Here is an 18,138-nt window from a genome sequence, read left to right on the forward strand (position 1 = left end):
CTAACATCCTCTCTCAGTCAAGCTGACACTAACCAGGCCTACTGCTAGGTGTGTGTATATACATACTCACACTCAATAGATAAATAGATACGTGCATATATCCCAGGAAAAATATCTCTCAGTAAGGTGACGAGGTGTTACTTTAAATCAAGTACTTGACACTAATAAAAACAATGTATTCGACCATAAGATCTCACATACTGACTGGCTACGAGGTAAGTCAGCGCTAAGCAAACCTTTATTTTCTGCACTCTCTGTTGTTTTTTTCTGTATCACAAGTATTCTTTGCATCTTTCCAGACATTTATAAACAGACCCTTGAAAATGTAAACTTATATATTGTTTGCTTGAAATGAATATAATCAAAGGAAATACAGTGGAAATTTGGCACGAATTGCATGCATTAGTGTTCTGTGGTTTTCAAATGGCCCAAAATGCTGACAATTTTACTTAAAGACTATTTATCATTACTTCCTCCCTTCTCATAAGGGATTTTACTATGCAAACTGTTTTGTCTGATTTTTTTTAAAGAATTACAAGCGGGAGGTAAAATCATCGAAGGTATGCACATGACTTGAGAGATTACCAAACTAACTAGGATGTCAGAGTACCTTTTGCAGAGAGGCAAAGGCTCATTAACTATTTAGATGTTTTGAAAATTTTATCTAATGCTTTTACCCAACAAATTTCCCTATGATTTTTGAAAGACTATCAAAAAAATCAGCAGCAAAGAATTCACCATCTCTTAATAGTAGACAAATGTTAATTTATAATAAACACATGTGTATAACAAAATACCACTTGATGATTTGATGAAGTGGTCAAATAGCAATTAGGAAAAAAATTCTTACTAGGCCACCTTATTGCCTACAGCTATTTGTTGTTATTCTTATTAGTAGAAAAATCAAGTACCGGCAGTTAATATAAACCATGCACAAACAAAAATGTTGATAGCTACCTCAGAGATACCATCCATAGAATTGTTTCTGGCATCGTATTTGTTTCTGGCAGCATTTGTTAGAATATTGATTTTTGTAGAGGAAAAACAGTGAATGATTTTACAGAGACAGAATTAATTTAAAAAACACATCTGACTGAAAAGATCTTGTTTTCTGTGAACTTGATTTTGCTCTCACTCAATACTCAATCCTGAAAGATGCCGAACAGCCAACCTCCATTTCAGCAAAATACTTAAATGCAGATTTAACTTTAATCCTATCAATTTTACTGAAACCACACATTTACCAATGTCAGAGAGAAACTTCAGCAGAACTACACGTTAAAAGTGAGAAACTCAGTATTCACTGCAGTTTGCTCAGCGGAGAGTAACAGCCCTCCTTCATAATTAGCATTTGAGTTAATTCTGGTCAAAAAGAACTGGAGAGCAGTATGTTCCTACTGTTCTTTCTTTGGATGTTTCTTTATGTTTCCAGTAACACTTTTAGGACCTATTCCTGCAAATATTTTTCTACATGAGTAACTCAACTCCTCTGATAAATGCTATTGAATTCACTAGGGCTAGATTCAAAAGCAAAGTTACTTATCTGGGCAAACGCATGCAAGACAAGGCTGTTAGGCAGCTCCCCATGACAGTAGAGAAGAGAAAAATATGCTTGTGGGACTAAGGCCTGGAGGATTGGGCCCATAGCCAGTGACATTATAATTTTTTTTTTAATAACGAGGAAAACCCACGCATGAGTGAAACCATATGGAAAACTGAGTTAAGGTGAGGAGGTTTTAAATAATGCTTATTTATCATTTTGAAAGAAAAAAATTCCTGTTTCTGCCTATTGCATTTTATACTTTAAATGTAGGGACTGACTCTTTGGCCAAAATTCCCCTCCTTGTCAGGGGGAAAATTATCTGCTTAGACTGCTGCAGGATCAGGCCCTGAAAAGTTGTTACAAGCTTGTTGGCAAAGCTTGCTCACTTCCACCTCTCTCTTATTTTCTGTTTTTCCTATCCCTGCACAGGAAGAAAATGAAAAGTTTAGCTAAAATACATTAACTAATATCTGTTTATTAATTGGAGAATTCAACTTATCCTTTTTGCCATTCAGCTGAAATTAATTAAGTGTGTAGAATTACAAGGTGGGTGTACCACAGGCAGCAGTCCAGGCTCAAGTTAATCAAAAGAGCACATGTTGAATGCATACAATTTAGTTAAGGTTAATCCAGTGAAGATGATCCCTCGCTGGTCCTAATTACTCTAGGTGATAGATTGTGGAATGAGAAAATAGGAAGGAAGGGAAATTTTGTCCTGCTGGTCTACCAGGATTTTCTAATTAAATTTAGTAGGCTGTGCACAGGAGCAAATAGTTTCAATTTAAAGAGAAGACCACACTCCAAGGGTGCTTGTCTGAAACGAATGTAAGGAACTTCGAACTAGCGCAGTGAGGTATCATGCCTTAAAACCAGTAAAGTTAAAGCTGCTCATTGTGCCTCTACAAGCTTTCAGGCTATCGAGAGCGCTGCGTCTCTCTGAGCACTTCAGACTATGTAAACGTTTTGTTGGAATTGTGGTGCTGCTATTTAGCTCTTGAGAAAAGGTAATGACACATTAGAACAGGCCTAGTCTGTTACTTCATTACCTTCACCCGAGGACCAAATAGCAGTAGGACAGAGCTGATTTGCCATAGAAATCTATCAGTGTTGTATTAGCTAAAGCCTTTTCATTTAATCTTCTTTTATTATGTCAATCCCAAAGCAAATGGAGGTGTTTCTAAGACCCTTTGATTTCATGCTCTGTGTTCATTATCTCATTAAGCTACTTTTTCTCCGTGCTTGTCCTTTGTTTCAGCTTTCAAGGAATCTTGTGAAAAGCTTTCATTTTCTCTGGGCATATGCATATAAACGTTGTCAAATAATTTGCCCTATTTTTCAGGTTGGTGATATATTTCTGCTCAAGTGGAGGTATCTGTTTCTGATTTATTAACATTTGATCCCCTGGTTTCCTGCCATTGATCAAGACTAATACTCAGCTCAGCTGATGAGTTTTATATGAAATCTGATATTGCAGGAAGAGAGAAAAGTTAGTACCATTTTTAATATTTTTCAATTTCAAGTTTTCCAGGACCACAACATGCACACAAAATACCTAACAACATTAGGCAGTATTTATTTTTAACCGTGTTTCCCTGGGATAAAAATTTTTGGAAGTAAAACAAGTATTTATCAATAGAACAGATGTTTGCTCGGTGTCATTCACATCCTGTAAACTGTATATACATTTACACCCTACCGCCAAAACATGGTTTTACCCTACTACTGACCGTCTGTCTGCCATTCAATCTCTAGTTAAGTCACGGTCAATAAGGTCAACTCTTTGGCAACATCTGTATTTGATCAGTTCACACAAAATAGGAGCCTTCCTAATGCCTGACTACCCTGAAGTATTTTAAGAGGCAGCATATTACAATAGTTGATTCACCACTGCTGCAGACTCTGCACTTGGAAGATTTTGCCTCCTCTGAGGAACTGAAATGTGAAGACTAAAATCCTTTCTAGCAAAATAAATCTCTGAAATGAGCAGGTTTAGCAGTGGCATAGTTTCTAGACTGACAAGAAGCATTTAGCAGTTTCTCTCCCCGAGTCCCTGGTCCCTCAGTGTAGGGATTTGGCTTCGCGATATTTTATATTTTAACCCTGTTCTGCACACGGATTATGTTTAAAGCATGCTTAGTTTGTTGCAAAGATGAGCAATAAAGTCAGAGGAAAAAACTATCTGCAATTTTACTTCGAAAACCAACAGCGAGGATTAAAGCAGCCAATTGTTTCTTGTTGGTGTTTCCACGCTCAGCACAGGCAGTACTTTCAGCAAGTCGGTGTACTTTCCTCCAGATGGGTGAATGCAAATTCTTCCCTCAAAGAAAGCAAAATATTCTGGGTGGAAGCCTGGCCCCACTGAAGGTGATGGAAAATACGCTGGCGAGACTGAGAGAGACAGGATTTAACCTGATGTTACCACTGCGTTATTTCAACGTTGGGAGCTATCTTAAAGTACAAGGTTAGAGATTTGATTCTAAGCGCAGTCGGACTGGTACCGCTTTATTGATGTTCCCAGTATTAGAGCAAATGAGAATAAAATCTGGCCTCTGGGAATGGGATCATGAGACGTGTTCTTTTTTTTTTAATGTTTGCTTTAGGAACAAAACGTTTGAGTCTTGGGAAACTCAGAAGATCTAAACCACTGGCCTCTGATGCCCTTATGTTTTGGCATAGCGAGATTTGGAGCTGACTACAGATGATCATACCTTGATAAATAATGCCGTCAATGCTCCGATTATACTGCTGGTCTTCCTGGTTATGTTCAACACCAAGGAAAGCCTGAACACTGAAATGGTTTCTCTCTGCTGGGTCTTGGCAAAACTCGGGTGGGGCAGCAAAAGCGCGGCAGCATCCCACCACCAGCCACAGGGTTTAGAAGGGAGCGGTCCTTAAAATGGGACCAGGCTGAGCAGTGCAATGGGCAAGGGGTCACTGTGAGATTTTTTGGGACACACCTCATGAGAGGATGGCTTTTTGAAAGATTTTTTATGGTGGGGGGTTGGTTCACAAAAGCTGCTGCTGAGAAATGAATGGGTTGGTTTGCTTTTTTCAAAAATAATCCCTTTTTGTTTGCTTTCTGTCATGCTGAATTTTTGATGGAAACATTTCACTAAAAAATATAGCAAGGAGCAGTTCAACTAGTTCAAATGAAAGGGGCTGGGAGCAGTTAGGATAAAATTTGAAAGCACCTTGAAGCAGTGAAATCACTGCATTACCTGAGTCTGTTTTCTGTGTAATTTTAGTTCTCTCAAGAGCCCTGGAAACCTCAGGGGAAGCTTGCCCTGGGTGCACGGGCTTGGTTTGGGGCCTGTTCACAAACAGCAAATTCAAAACCAAACTAAATATCGGGGATGATGGAACGGCTGGTGTGAGCTGCTGTACCTATCCTGGCACATAGCAGAAAATGTAGTTGAAGTCTTATCCCTCCCTTTAGTACTACTTGTATAGCACTGGTAGGATTTTCTAATACTTATTACGGTGTGTTAAATATACCCTTAGGTTTCCCCATCCTATTGTTTTGTCCTGTAAAGCTGCCTTAATAGTTCTGTTTTAAGAATACAATATTACATCTGTTCTGAATTTCTTTATTAGGGGTAACTGGGAAATCATTCTACCATGGCCATGAGTTTCAGTAGCACAACATTTTGATCCTTTAAAAGATGAGGGAGAAGTAGCCCGAGATCCTCTTCTGATTAGTTAGAAAAAAACCAAAGGCTTACAAATATTTCAGGATTGTATTCTCAGAGTAAAGGAAACATAGTTTTCTTGACTTGGATGATAGACTGAACATAGTTTTCTTGACTTGGATGATAGACTGTTACTGAAATATAAATATTAAATAAAATTAGGTTTGTAATGAAACTGGGAGAAAGCCTAATGACAAATTAGCTGCAGTCAAGGCAACTGCCATCAAAGCCAATAGCGATCTAGACTTTTACTTCACTAAAACCTGCGTCCAGTTCTGGTCAGGTTCAGCTGGTTGTTATCTCTGCAACTGATTGCTGCATCAGGCTCCAAGCCTCGGGGGACTTCACCTTGGAGTTGGGAATGTGTGGAAACCAGATGACTCATCACACAAGAGATTTCCTTTACAAAATATCCCAAAATCAGTAGTCTGAGAAAATAAGACAGTTTTCAGTATATAAAATTCATTGGAGTATTGACAGACTGTCTCCTGAGGTCTCTTCCTTCAAATACTTTCAAATTGGCCTGATTGATTGGATAAAAATTGACTCTAGAAGTGAGAGATTGTAAAGAGATGCTAATGGAGGCTGGAAAATGGACAAGCTGACACTTTGTGTCACACAGAGGATATTTCCTAGGTTTTCTTGAACGTTTTCAATAAAGCAGAGGGAGAGAAAGAGTGCTGGACAATTTTAATAAGAAAGAAAGAAGTCACAGATAGTACTACAGCCCTATTTTCAGAGTCCTTATTCCCATACATCTGAAGGAGCTGGAAGCATCAATGAAAACAGAGATAATAAAAGTGGAAGTAGAGTGATTAAAAATATAGAGCTGGAAAATAACAGTGACATTCATGGGAAAATGTAACCCAGTACACCCAGGGAAACGTAATTTGAAACACAGACATTCAAAGGAAGAGAGAATCCTAGAAAGCAGCAATGCTGAAGGAGACCTCAGGGTCAAATTAGACATGAATTTGCAATACGATCTAACAGCATGACCAGCCAGTGCAGTTGTGCTGTAGAGAGAGGCGTATCTGGGAACATGAAGGTCATCCTCTTTCCCGATGTGGCTCTGACTGCACCAGGAGCTGGGTCTCTGGTCAGTGGGAAGGAATTGGAAACCAGGGAGAGCTAAGGAAGGAGGAGAGAGTGGTCTGACATAGAGTGTTTATGGGCAGAAATGCAATAAAAACACCCACTCAGCACTTTCCTAAGGCTTCAGGCGCTGCATAAGTACCTTTGCACTGGATCTGAAACGTTGGGGGTGATTGCAGTTTGCCTTCTCCCCGTGCTCAGAACCACCCCGACGTGAGCTGCAAGGAGTCTCACTGCCCAAGACTTAGAAAGTCAGCAGATTTCAGTCTTGGTGCCCTCAGCCGGCCGCTCACGCTGGCTGGGAGCCCGCAGACCCCCACGCCATGGGAAGGCTTGGCAGGGACCTGCAGAAGCTGGCCCCGACAAAGCAAAGGTGCAAATGGCAGCTCGGTGGCGTTTACAGGCTGGTGGGAGGAGGTGCTGCTGCTCTCCTTGCAGAGGATGCCCTCCTTGCCCCAGCAGTCACCAGGAAGATGTAGGCCGTATGCTGCTCAGCCGGAGGGAGGTCAGCTCTCCTACCACTCAGGACCATCAGGCTGGGCTGAGGGCATGGGCCACCCCACACACCCCTTCTGCCTTGCTCCCCCAATGCCCCCACATTGCCCCCACAGAGGCAGCAGGAGTTGGGAGCAGCGAGGGACCATGTGAGCAGGGGGCCTGAGGCTGAGCCCGGGCACCGGGGAGGCATCCCAGCTCCCAGCCCCCACGCCATGGCTGAAACGCGTTTCACATTGACGATCTGGTTAAACATCATGGTCACGGGGAGCAGAAACCAAAATTCAAGGCAGTTCCTTTCCACGCTCCCCCAATAACTGTTCCATGAATAAATGGGGGAAAAAAGGTTTAAATTCTTGAGTGAGCATGCAAACCTGTACTTCTCGGGACAATGGCATCCAAAATGGCTCATCAGTTTGCAGCTGTTGATAAACATTTGGAGCCATATTCTCTGGTCTGGTTGAGCGACTCTGGTGAAAGGCAGGTGTACCGGGAAAGCGTGCATGGAGAACCATCACCTCATGCATGGAGAACTACCACCTTCACCCCTCCCTTACCCTGTGTCTCTCCGGTCACCACTTTGCTCTCCTAGAGGAACTTGGCGAAGCCCTCTGACTGCAATCACTCTTCCTAGATCGCTCCGGCAGCGGCAACGTAATGCCTTGTCACGTTGCCTTCCCGCGGGCAGGCTGCCCCGGCCGGGGAGAGGGACAGCACAGCTTTCCCTGGGAGCCACAAAGCTGGCTGGAAAGCTCGGGGGAGCAGCAGGGTGCTGTCACGAGGGCCAGACCATGGTTTGTAGCTTCTTGCGTGGGGAAAAACACAGTGCTCAGAAATGTGGGGTTTTTCTGTTGTCGGAAGTTTTAAAATGTTTGTTTTCCAAAAGCATTCTGTCAAAGAACCTACAATAGAATAAAGCCACTTGGTACTTTTAATCTGGTTTTGCTTCTTGCTTCCTGGTGCATTTATCTCTATCAGTACCAGACATTTGGCTATTATGCAGAAAAAAATTTGAAATTCAACTGGGAATGCTAGTTGCTAACTAAAGCCCATGTATGAAATTGCAAATGACAGTTTATAAGGTCAAAAATCTTTTTCTTCAATATGACTACAGAGGTCCAAAATGTAAGTTTAGACATGCACGATATAAAATTCTAATACTGTCTATCAAAAATTTTCCATATAGATGAGTGGATGATGTTTGCATATATGGAAGCATAAATAATATCCATCAGAAACCACTGAGGTTAATAGAATTCCAAAGGAGGCTACATATTTTAGGTCACTGAGGTCTGGTGAGAGGAATTATTGTGGGTTGACTTTCATTTTATTGCCATTATTAAGAAAAAAGTTAACAGTTTGAAGCCAAGCTGCAGCATGAAAAGATTTTTTATGTGCAGCCAAGTTATTAAGATGGTGAAGTAATATTTTGTCCAGTAGATGGCCAATTATCTGTTAGCGCAAACTGAAAAAAATGTTAGAAAAATCTTTTTCTTGCCTTGCCTTCCCTCCCCTCCCCTTCCCAAATAATGTTTTGTGCCAGGTCCTCCCTCCAGCAAAATGCATTCACGTACAACCCTGGGTGTGACCAACAGCATAATTTGGCAAAAGCTCTGTAAATTACAGCTATTTCTCCACTTACTCCATCTTTCTCCAAGCTCACAAAAAAGTTAATTAGGTGATTGTGCATCAAATTCAATGTTTTGAATGCTGTTTTTTCCAGTGGCAGATGATTTTTATCTAGGGAATATAATAGCTAGTAGATGGGAGAAGAATGGCCAGCTATTATCAGTTTCTACACAAGTGGTATATCCTATGATTGTCTGACAAATTTAATTAGGATAATTCACCAGAAGACTAATTAAAAACCCAAAATAGTTTGCACTAGGTCCACCAGTTTTAATCTCTTAGAGATCACATTTCATTCTGTCAAGCAACAGTATTTAACTAAATTAAATGAAATCCCACTCCATTACTGCTGAACTGAAAAAACCTTAGCCCAGTTTATTTTTCTGCTGTGCAGGCAGAGTCCTAACTCGGCTCTGCAATGCCTGTTCTGGAAAGCAATGTCCAAAAACTCTCCAAATAACATTTTGCACTGAGTTTGAGCAGCTGAAGGACAACAGAGAAGCAGAAAGGAATAAGAGGATTGCAGACACCTAGTTCTTCCCAAGGGCTGTGCAAACACAAGCTTGTTGCTCCCCAGAAATGATGCAGACATAAATGAGCACTGTTGCAAGAAATGGTGTTACTGGTAGTTCTTTCTGCTTCTCCTTTCATCTAAGACCTAGATCTGCAGATTAAGTTGTCCTTTAGGCTCAGTCCCCCGTGCACGCAGGGCTGCAATCACGGCTCTTGCCCCACTGTGTCATGGGCAGTTCGGGTCAGCACGGGGGTGGCTCCTTCTCTTGGGGGCTCTGCGGGTTTCGGCTGGCTTGAATTGGCGATCTGTGCCCTGGGTTTTGGGGGTCTCTGGGCAAAGTGTGTCCTTTAGCCAGGGAGGCACATCGCTGGGTAAGAACCGAGCCCTTTTCTCCCTCCGAATCTACTGAATTGCTTTTCACAGAGCTGGACTTTGGGAGGAGGTAGTGTGACCCAGCTGCAGCGGCCAGGGGAGCCGGGTGCTGCCCGCCCTGGGGCTGGTGAGGACAGTCGGGGTGGGCTCCTGGCACTCACCCAGCGCCGGAGGCATGGCACAGCCCAGTGCCCGAGCAGAGCCCCGTCGTGTTTCCAGCAGCCAGCGTGGTGAAGGGGGCAGCTCTTCCTCCCACAGAAGATCCACAGGGGCAAGGTGCTTCATAAGGTAAAAATGCAATGAGCGCATACCAAGTTTTGGAATCTAGTTAATTTTAGCTACTATCCTAACTGCCGAGTCTCCTGCTAATTCCCGTGGTATTCCCAATGCCATCTTCTGCACATTACCCTGTGTGAACTACTCTGCCTGTGCCCTTTTGACTTTAATGAGATGCTGCACAAGGAGAAAGGTCACACTTCACAGAGCAGTCGCAAGCCAGGGCACGAGGGACGGCTCACGAGTGTGATTTTTTTTTCCTTCTTTGGTTGCAGGGAGGCAGGAGACTGTCACTGTGGAGGCCACGTAATGGACTGAACGTCACGTATCGTCATGCACCGCATGAGTGGAGGAAAAAAGTAACTTCTCTCTAATGCCAGAGAGAAGCATAATATTAATTAAAGACAGCATCTTTCTGACTTGTTTTCACCCTCCATGACATGGGAATAAGATCTCCACCGTATCGTTGGTGATATAAAGGTTATTTCCCTGATATTTGCAAAGGGTTTTCTGATCCTCGTTTAGAAGGTTTTGGAGACGTTGCAGTTGTTTTACTTCAACTCTGTGTTTATAAGCCGGAGTACTTTTTCTTCTTTCTTGTACCATCCGGGACACAAACAGCATGTCAAAGAAAAGAACTGTGAAGTTTTTTAAAGTGAAAATCTCATGAGTTTTGAACTGTTGTCAAGACTTTCAAGGCCCACACTGCCAAATCAGGGTTTTTAATATATTCCCTCAAGGTGTACATTTTTATTTTGATATACAGATGTCATTAAGTCACTCCTGCAATAACACCCTGTTGTCCTTGAAGTACAACCCACGTAGACCACTGTGGGAGTGTGGCCACTCCACAGCCTCACCCAGGTCCCTCCGTCCCCCTGTTGCAGAGGGGTGAGAATGGTCCCCCCGTCTCCGGTCTTGCTTTGGGCCCCCGGCTGCCTCTAGAGAGGAGTGTGGCTTCAGGCACACGTTCAATGCCTTTTCTCCACCAAAGGACCAAACCTCAACTCCAAGCCCTTTTACAAAGAGGAGCTTGTATTTTTATTCGTGGTATATTGCTGGGAAATCGTCTCTGAAGTAAGCAACTGGGTGAGAAACACATGGTCAGACAATACCAGGAGCAAAAGCCAGATATGCCGTGCAGTGGGGTCAAGGGTCAGGGTTTGAAGGGGGACCCTCATTAGCTGACTTGCATATTTTTAAAAATCTGTCTCCAAATGCTTTGCCAGTACATCTAAACCTTTTCCATAGTGTGAGATATTTTATGATAAAGAGGAATTTGTAGCCTTCCTTCCCACCAGCCGTAAGCAAAAGGGGAGTTTGTCATGGTCTGTTAGAGCCCCAGTGGGGTGACTGCTGTTTAATGGGGGTTACAGCATCGGATACCTGCTTGCCAGAGGAAACTGTGCCAGGAGAGAGCCTGTCTCCACAGCCAGCTTGGGAGCGTAAGGGCTTTCGAATTTTCTGTTGTTGCTTTTGAACCTGTGTTTGTTCCTCGGTATTTTGCAGTCATGTCATTTTGGAATTGACTCCTTTCGTTGAACTGACTCCTTTTTCAAAATATTGGTGACAATGTTAGCTGGTAGATGATGAGATTATTAGGGGCATTGTCACAGGATCAATCGCCAGATTTTGTCAAATGTTAGAAAAAATTAAGTCGGGGGCAATTATGCTGCCTAGGTTGTTTTGTCTTCTTAGCAGCCTGTTTTCCTTTGATTCACTTTTCATACTGAAGTTCCTCTTTCCTGTGCAAACCTTCACTTGAGTTGTTTAAAGCATTTCACTTATTTGGTTTTTCCCTGCACATTAGCTGAGGAAACATTGCAGTTCTTGATAGACTGTTTTTTCTGTCTCCAGAGGTTTCTTTTGAAAATCAGGAGGAAAATAATCTCCTGCCTTCCTGGTATATTCTGAAAGTACCGACTTTTCAGAGATTACTTAGGGTATGCTTTTTATTAATAGGATCAGGAGAGGCAGCTTCCTAATGATTAGAATTTGTGGTTTTATCAGAAAGCATTGTTCTCACTAAAATCTCTATAATAGCATGCTAAATTATAAAAACATTAATTAAATCATTAGATAAATGGACATTAATCCTCCAGCTATGTGTAATGCACCCTTTGATATACCCTGCTTAGGAGCTTTAGGTCTGTCCAGCATTTCCTTTTCCCCAAGTATATTATTTTTTCGATAATTAATGCAGGTATTTTGCTGTGTTTCGTCAGTGTTACTGTAGGAGAATAAGGTTCTAGTTGAGTGGAAGTCACTAAAAGAGCCGGTTTCCAGGGCATGAAACCCTTTCATTTAAAGGGGCAAAGGTCAACTCAACAAGAAGTTGAGTCATGCCAAAAGCAGGACAAGTGTATCCCCCGGGAGAGAGCGAGCGAGAGGGAGCGGGAGAACGTCGCAGCGCAGAATTCCCCGCCTGGGGAAGGTGTTTCGGCCTGGAGCGGGTTGTGGGTAGTGATGGATGACCAGAGCCTACTGGATTTTCTTCATCAATGCTAATCTTTGGCAAGCATGGAAATAGTCGTTAAATCATCTTATAACCATAAAGCAGTTCGTATCCCGCTTCTGGACTTTCTAGTGCGTGTTCTCTAATTAAAACCAGGGAAATTTGTAATGCTAGTCACAACAACATATCATTACTGTATTTTTTCAGATGTCTCCAATCAATAACAATATCGGAGGTCACACAGATTCCAGTGTGCGTATTTTGCAATCATTCATATTTTTTGTTGGTTTGCAGTATTAAAGAAAGCACATGTGCGGTGCTTAGTGCAGAATTATTAGATGATCTGGAGAGAAAGAGGAAGAGTGACATTAATGGGATTTGTTTTTATAAAAACTTTTGAGGGATTTCTGTTTGTTCACCTGGTGCTACTTTGCCTTCCACCTGTCAGCATCATCTGAAAGAAAGTGTGTAAGCATGCATACGTGTGTCTGTATGTACATATGGGATCAGGAGAAACGGAACAAGTTGACAGCACTCCATCGGGCTGCATCATCCAAAGTGCACGCATTAAAAAAGAAAAATTATTTCACAGATTTCACCCACTTTTTTTTCTAATGAATACAGCAACGTAAGTCTTCAACGAATTGAAGAAGCAGAAAACTGTATAGTACTATGTACTATTTTTATGTCCTTTACACGGCATTTGCACTTCATATGGGATACGTTACTTGATTATGCAAAGGTGAACAATAAACACCTCCACGCAATGTAGGCTGTGGCAATATGATTTTTATGAAGGTGTTACAAAGGTTTTAAGCAGTGCTGACTGCAGATTGCAAATGTGATTGATGGTTGTGGGCACAAGACGTGTATTCACAGATAATGTGAGTAGCTGATTATATGTTCTCATTTCCTATTGAGTGCAGGCTGCTTCCCTGGGACATACTCCTTTTGGCTGTGTGAGAGGTTTCTCTTGAGGAAAGACCCCTACGATAGCCCAGAAAACTGAGTCAGAGCTTGGTGGTAGGAAAATGCTGATAGATAACCTTAGACCATCACCTTAAGATTTTACAGTACTTTGAGACATTTTATACCACAACCAAGCGTTTGGAGACTTATTTCACTTTTGTTAATCACCCAAAAGTGTGAATGCTCATTCCGCGGTTTATATGACCAGACCTATACTGCCTTGGTCTGGATATTGGTCCTAAAACACCATGGAAACAGACTTTCTGGGAGATTTTTTTGTCATAACCCATTCTGCCTCAAGTTTTCCCATCTCACAATCAGCCATTAACCAGCCAGCCAGTTGTTATTAAAACAAAAACTCTCCCCTTTTAGTCCAAACACCAACAATATCACCTGGTAACATTCAGCAGACTTCGAGCTGTAACCTGCCAGTGCATTCCTGTTGTGTAATGCATTCACACATTCCCAGCAGATTTTAATTTGCTCTAGCAGTGCCTAGACTAATTCACACACAGCACATTGTAATGCAAATGGAATGGTTAAAATAGATCACTCGTCTCTCTTCCATCTCAATTTCAGTCTAATGTATCATTGCAGCTTATTCTGTAAACTGTTGAAGCCATCTTCATTCAACTGTAAACTAAAGAGACTAGATGTCTATCAGACGAAACCAAAACAGTTCTTGATTAATCACAACCTCTTGACCTAATGAGTGATAGCTGTGTTAAAAATGTTGTCATTATCTAAATGGAGTACCCAAACGCCCTGCAGATCCTAAGCAAATTGACTCTCTTCTATTTATAAACAACACTGGAAGATGAACTCCTGGGTTTATACTGGAAAAGGGACATCATTCATTTTTATCCAACATACCTGCTTTTAGTGATATTACCCACACACGTGGGTTTTAGAAAATCTTAACAACTGAAGTGGTTTATATGCTTTTAAGACTAATTTTGAGGTTTATGTGTACATTCATCACACCGGAGCTGGGTGCTCAGTATCTACCTAAAATGCATAGTATTAATAGTACATGCTAAAGCTCCTTCTTAGGCTTTCTGTTCAATGCTAAACATCATTAGCACTAGATATGGAATTCTGCCTTTCCAGGGTTTGTATAAATGTTATTTGCTGTGCTGAGGGCATTTTTCCAACATGTAAAATGCGCATCTCTTTGTGTGCATGACAAAGTGATGAATCTTTGAAAAGCCAGTTTTTACAGCTACATATTGCCAGTTTTTTGATTAATAATCTGGTCACATGCAAGTTAAGATGCTGTTATAGAAAAAATCAAATGATGTACAGATTTTTTTTCCTCTTGCTTTTAAAATATTGGCTGTTTCTTTCTACATGTTGTTCCAATGAAGCCTTGAGAGAGAAGAGGCCTGGATTGCACATGTCCCTAATGATTTACAATTCTTCTTTTCCAACAGATGTCTATTTGTTATGATATTACTTTTAATTCCTAGCAGGTATAGTAGTTCTTATTCCTATTAAAAAAAAAAAAAAAGAAAAGAAAAGAAATTAGTGTATAGCTAGTTCTTGTGCTGAGTATAAATATTAGGTCAGTCACAAGTTTCTGTTTTGGAAAATACTTGCAAATTAATGTAACTAAAAAATCCCTGTCAGTAAAATGAACGGCAAAATCCATCCTGCAGTTGTAAATTATAGGTGCTATTCATTGTGGGGTGAACAAAAAGCGTTAAATAGCAAAGGCAGGCAGCCTTCCTCAGCCTGCGTGGAGCGCATGGTTAGATCTGCTGGTATGGGCAGGGTCCCAGAGCAGGGCAGGTAGGTGTGTTGTGCCCCCCGCCCCGTGGCTGCCACGGCTTGTTGTACCAGCCCTGGGGGCAACCCCGCTCTGCAGCCTGGGCTTGGGATTGGCTTTCTGGGGGAAGATGCTCTGAAGTGAGCTACAGCATCCTCCACCCCACCACCACAAGTGTGCAGTCCCGAGTCAGCAGGAGCACCGGGATTTAAAGCCTCTCTCTCACCTGGCAGTGGAGTTAGAGATTAACACCTCGCCAGGAGCCCATCCACAGGCTGCAGAAGACTTTCCTGTTTCTCCCTGATACTTTTTTATGTGCCCAAGGATTGCATTAGCTTTTTTGCCATTGTCCTGAGGCTGCCTGTTGAGGCAATTATCCACGATGACCCCATAATCCTCCTTTGAGTTGTTGCTTTGCAGGATAAAATCTCTCATCCTCTAAGAAGAGACTGTATTCCTCAGTCTCTCATTTAATATCTGGCATTTAGATGTATGAAAACACACCCTGTCAGATCATGACCATTTAATCAAATGATCCATGTCACCCTGCAACAGTAATTTTTCCTTCTCGGTATTTTTTGCCTCACAGATCTCTAAATCCTGTGCAGATTTTACCGGCAAGGAGTGGATGACACTGTTCAGACCTTTCATATAAATACCAAATAGTGTGGAACCAAGAGCTGGTCCCGCTGGAATCTCACTGGGAGCATTGTCTGATACTTCCTTATTATCAGCGACACTTCAGACATATCTGCAATCCTGTCTTTAATTAATGTAGCCTGTGCTTTGTAATCCTAATGTCACGTGACACTAAATCAAATGCCTTGGAGACGTCAAAGTATACTATAACAATGCAGTTGTCTTTTGTAAGTAGAAGTAATTTTACAAAGACAGGAAAAAGAAATAACTTCATCTGATGGGGCCAAATTTCCATGAGACCATAGCAAATAATGTTAGTCTTATTTTTGTCCTTAATTCTTTATTGAACCACAGTGGATCATTCCACTCTTTCATTAATGATAACTCATCTAAAATTCCTCAGGCCTAAAAGCATCTGTCTGTAGTTGCTCTAATATTTCAGTTGTTCTAATATTGAATATTTCCAGTCTTCTGGACTCCTGAAATACTTGCCGCATCCAAGTTCTTTACGTGGTTATAAGGAATTTAGTTAGCGCTTCCTGGCTAGTGGTGTACCAGGAAGTTCGACTGAATGATCTGAAAGTCCCTTCCGACCATAATTTCTATGAAATCTTTGAAGCTGACTTTGGCAATATTACAGAGGAAATCTGTAAGGAATGATGAACCATTCTTGACCAAGACTTTTCACTGTGCTTGTGCCTGCAGCATGAGGAAGCAAAACTTTGTTCCTTGGGATTTTACCTTCACCATAGGCATTCCTTGCGGCCGAATCTATTCTTCATAACCTTTCCACAGCATCACCAGAATTACCAAGGCAAGAGTGGATTTTATGTGATTTGTTATACTAGCCTTCACAGGCAAAATTAAGTTTCATGGAAAATTAGTTTCCTGAGGTGCATTGTTTTATGCTATCAGCGTAATAACATGCTCACACTGCTCAAACTCTAATGGTGTTCGTTTTGTGTTACAGTATTGTTCCCTTTTGTTTACCATTGCAACATACTAATTAACAACAGAAAAGAGAAAGAGTTAATTGCTTGTTCAGAAATGAAATTAATTGCTCCCACTCTTTTGTTTTTTATATCGTAATACATAGGCTATCAATATAATATTATATATGCTACATGTAACATAATATATGTCATATGATTATATGTATGCAAATATATAAAATACATATTATACACATATAAAACATAATATATTAGATCTATTAGGTACTCTAAGGATGTATTGATGCTGCTATCCATAGTGTGTCTGAAGCTTGAAGATATTTTCCTGACCAAGCTGTGACCAGGTAGGTCAGCGAAGGGCAGAAGCTTCTGCATGGACTTTGCAAGACTACCAAGTTCTCCGCAGAACTATTCAGCTACTGATGTACATACTGGTATGAATTCAGTACTGCTTAGCTTATACGGGACAAACTGTTGCAGTATAGAAGTGTAAAGCTGTTTTGCCAGGGTCCATTGTCAGGGGCAGTGGACTGCTTATCTGCACTGATTTAACCAACCCTTATGGCCTGATGCTTTCATGAGCTGCGCTTGCCCCCAAGAAGGCTCCTCCTGAAACTCAGCTCAAGTTCTAACATTTCAGGCTAATAGATGGGCTGACATCTGGTCCCCATTTTTACAATCTGCTATTAACCAAGCCCACAGAAACCTCCCTGGATCAGTGAATTTCATGTTGAATCAGTAGTAGATAATTTCTATAGGTACCATGGGCATGTTTAGATGACCACACCTCACATGGCATAATGTGTCTAGTATTGATTATACCTATCACAATGTACCGGAAACTACGTTGCTTTGCATTGTTTTGCTGAATCCTCATGTACGCTAAATTAACTAGTCTAAGATGAAGAAGTACTAATATTCAGATTGTGTTGCAGAAAAAGAAAAATTACCCACATAAAGTAAAAACTCTACTCACTGGGAGTACACAGAGTGTATTGCTGAGAGAGCTGCTAAACAACGCCAGCTGAGTCCCAAAGCACCCCTCTCTTCAGCAAGCTGCTCAGGCCCTGTCTCTGGTAGCACAGATGGGACAGCAGCTCAAAGCAGGCTCCATGGAGCTGAGTAGTAACCTCTTTGCTAAGTAGTAACCCAGTCACTCTAAACCTCTGTGGAGCCCAGAGCTGAGGTACCTCGGCACTCTGTGTGACTCCTATGGGCTAGGTAAATGCAACTGGCCACAGCCTGCTTGCTCGCTGTCCTCGGGAGGAAGCAGCCTGGGCTGGCTTGAACCCATGCCACTGAACTCCCCTCCTCCCTGCCACGCAAGCCATGTTTCCCCTCATGAGGGCCTCATCTCCAGAAAACACCTCTCACCAAAGCACTTCCCTGTACCAAGGCTGGGCATTGCCTGGGCACTGGCCCAAAAAGCCTGCATCAATCCTGTGCTCTAACACATTTTGGAAAAGTGGTTGAGTCCTAAATCTAATAGATGAGCTGTAAGGTCTAACCAGGCTTATTAGCCCTGTCTCACAGTTGGCCATATTGGGCTTGTGTTGATGCTAAAGTTCATCTGGTTTCTGCACTGTGCTCCTTGGGTCTCCAGGCTGAAGGAGTCCTGGTTATCTCAGGTGTTGCACCAGACCTAAGTTAGCTCTTTGAGAAGCCCATTCAGGATATGAAGTGCTTGGAAATGTCTGAGTCAATGGATTTTCAGGAGCTATCTTTGATCCAGCAGGGCCAG

This window comes from Mycteria americana, chromosome 3, assembly GCF_035582795.1.
Source record: "Mycteria americana isolate JAX WOST 10 ecotype Jacksonville Zoo and Gardens chromosome 3, USCA_MyAme_1.0, whole genome shotgun sequence".
In the NCBI taxonomy this organism is placed as follows: Eukaryota; Metazoa; Chordata; class Aves; order Ciconiiformes; family Ciconiidae; genus Mycteria; species Mycteria americana.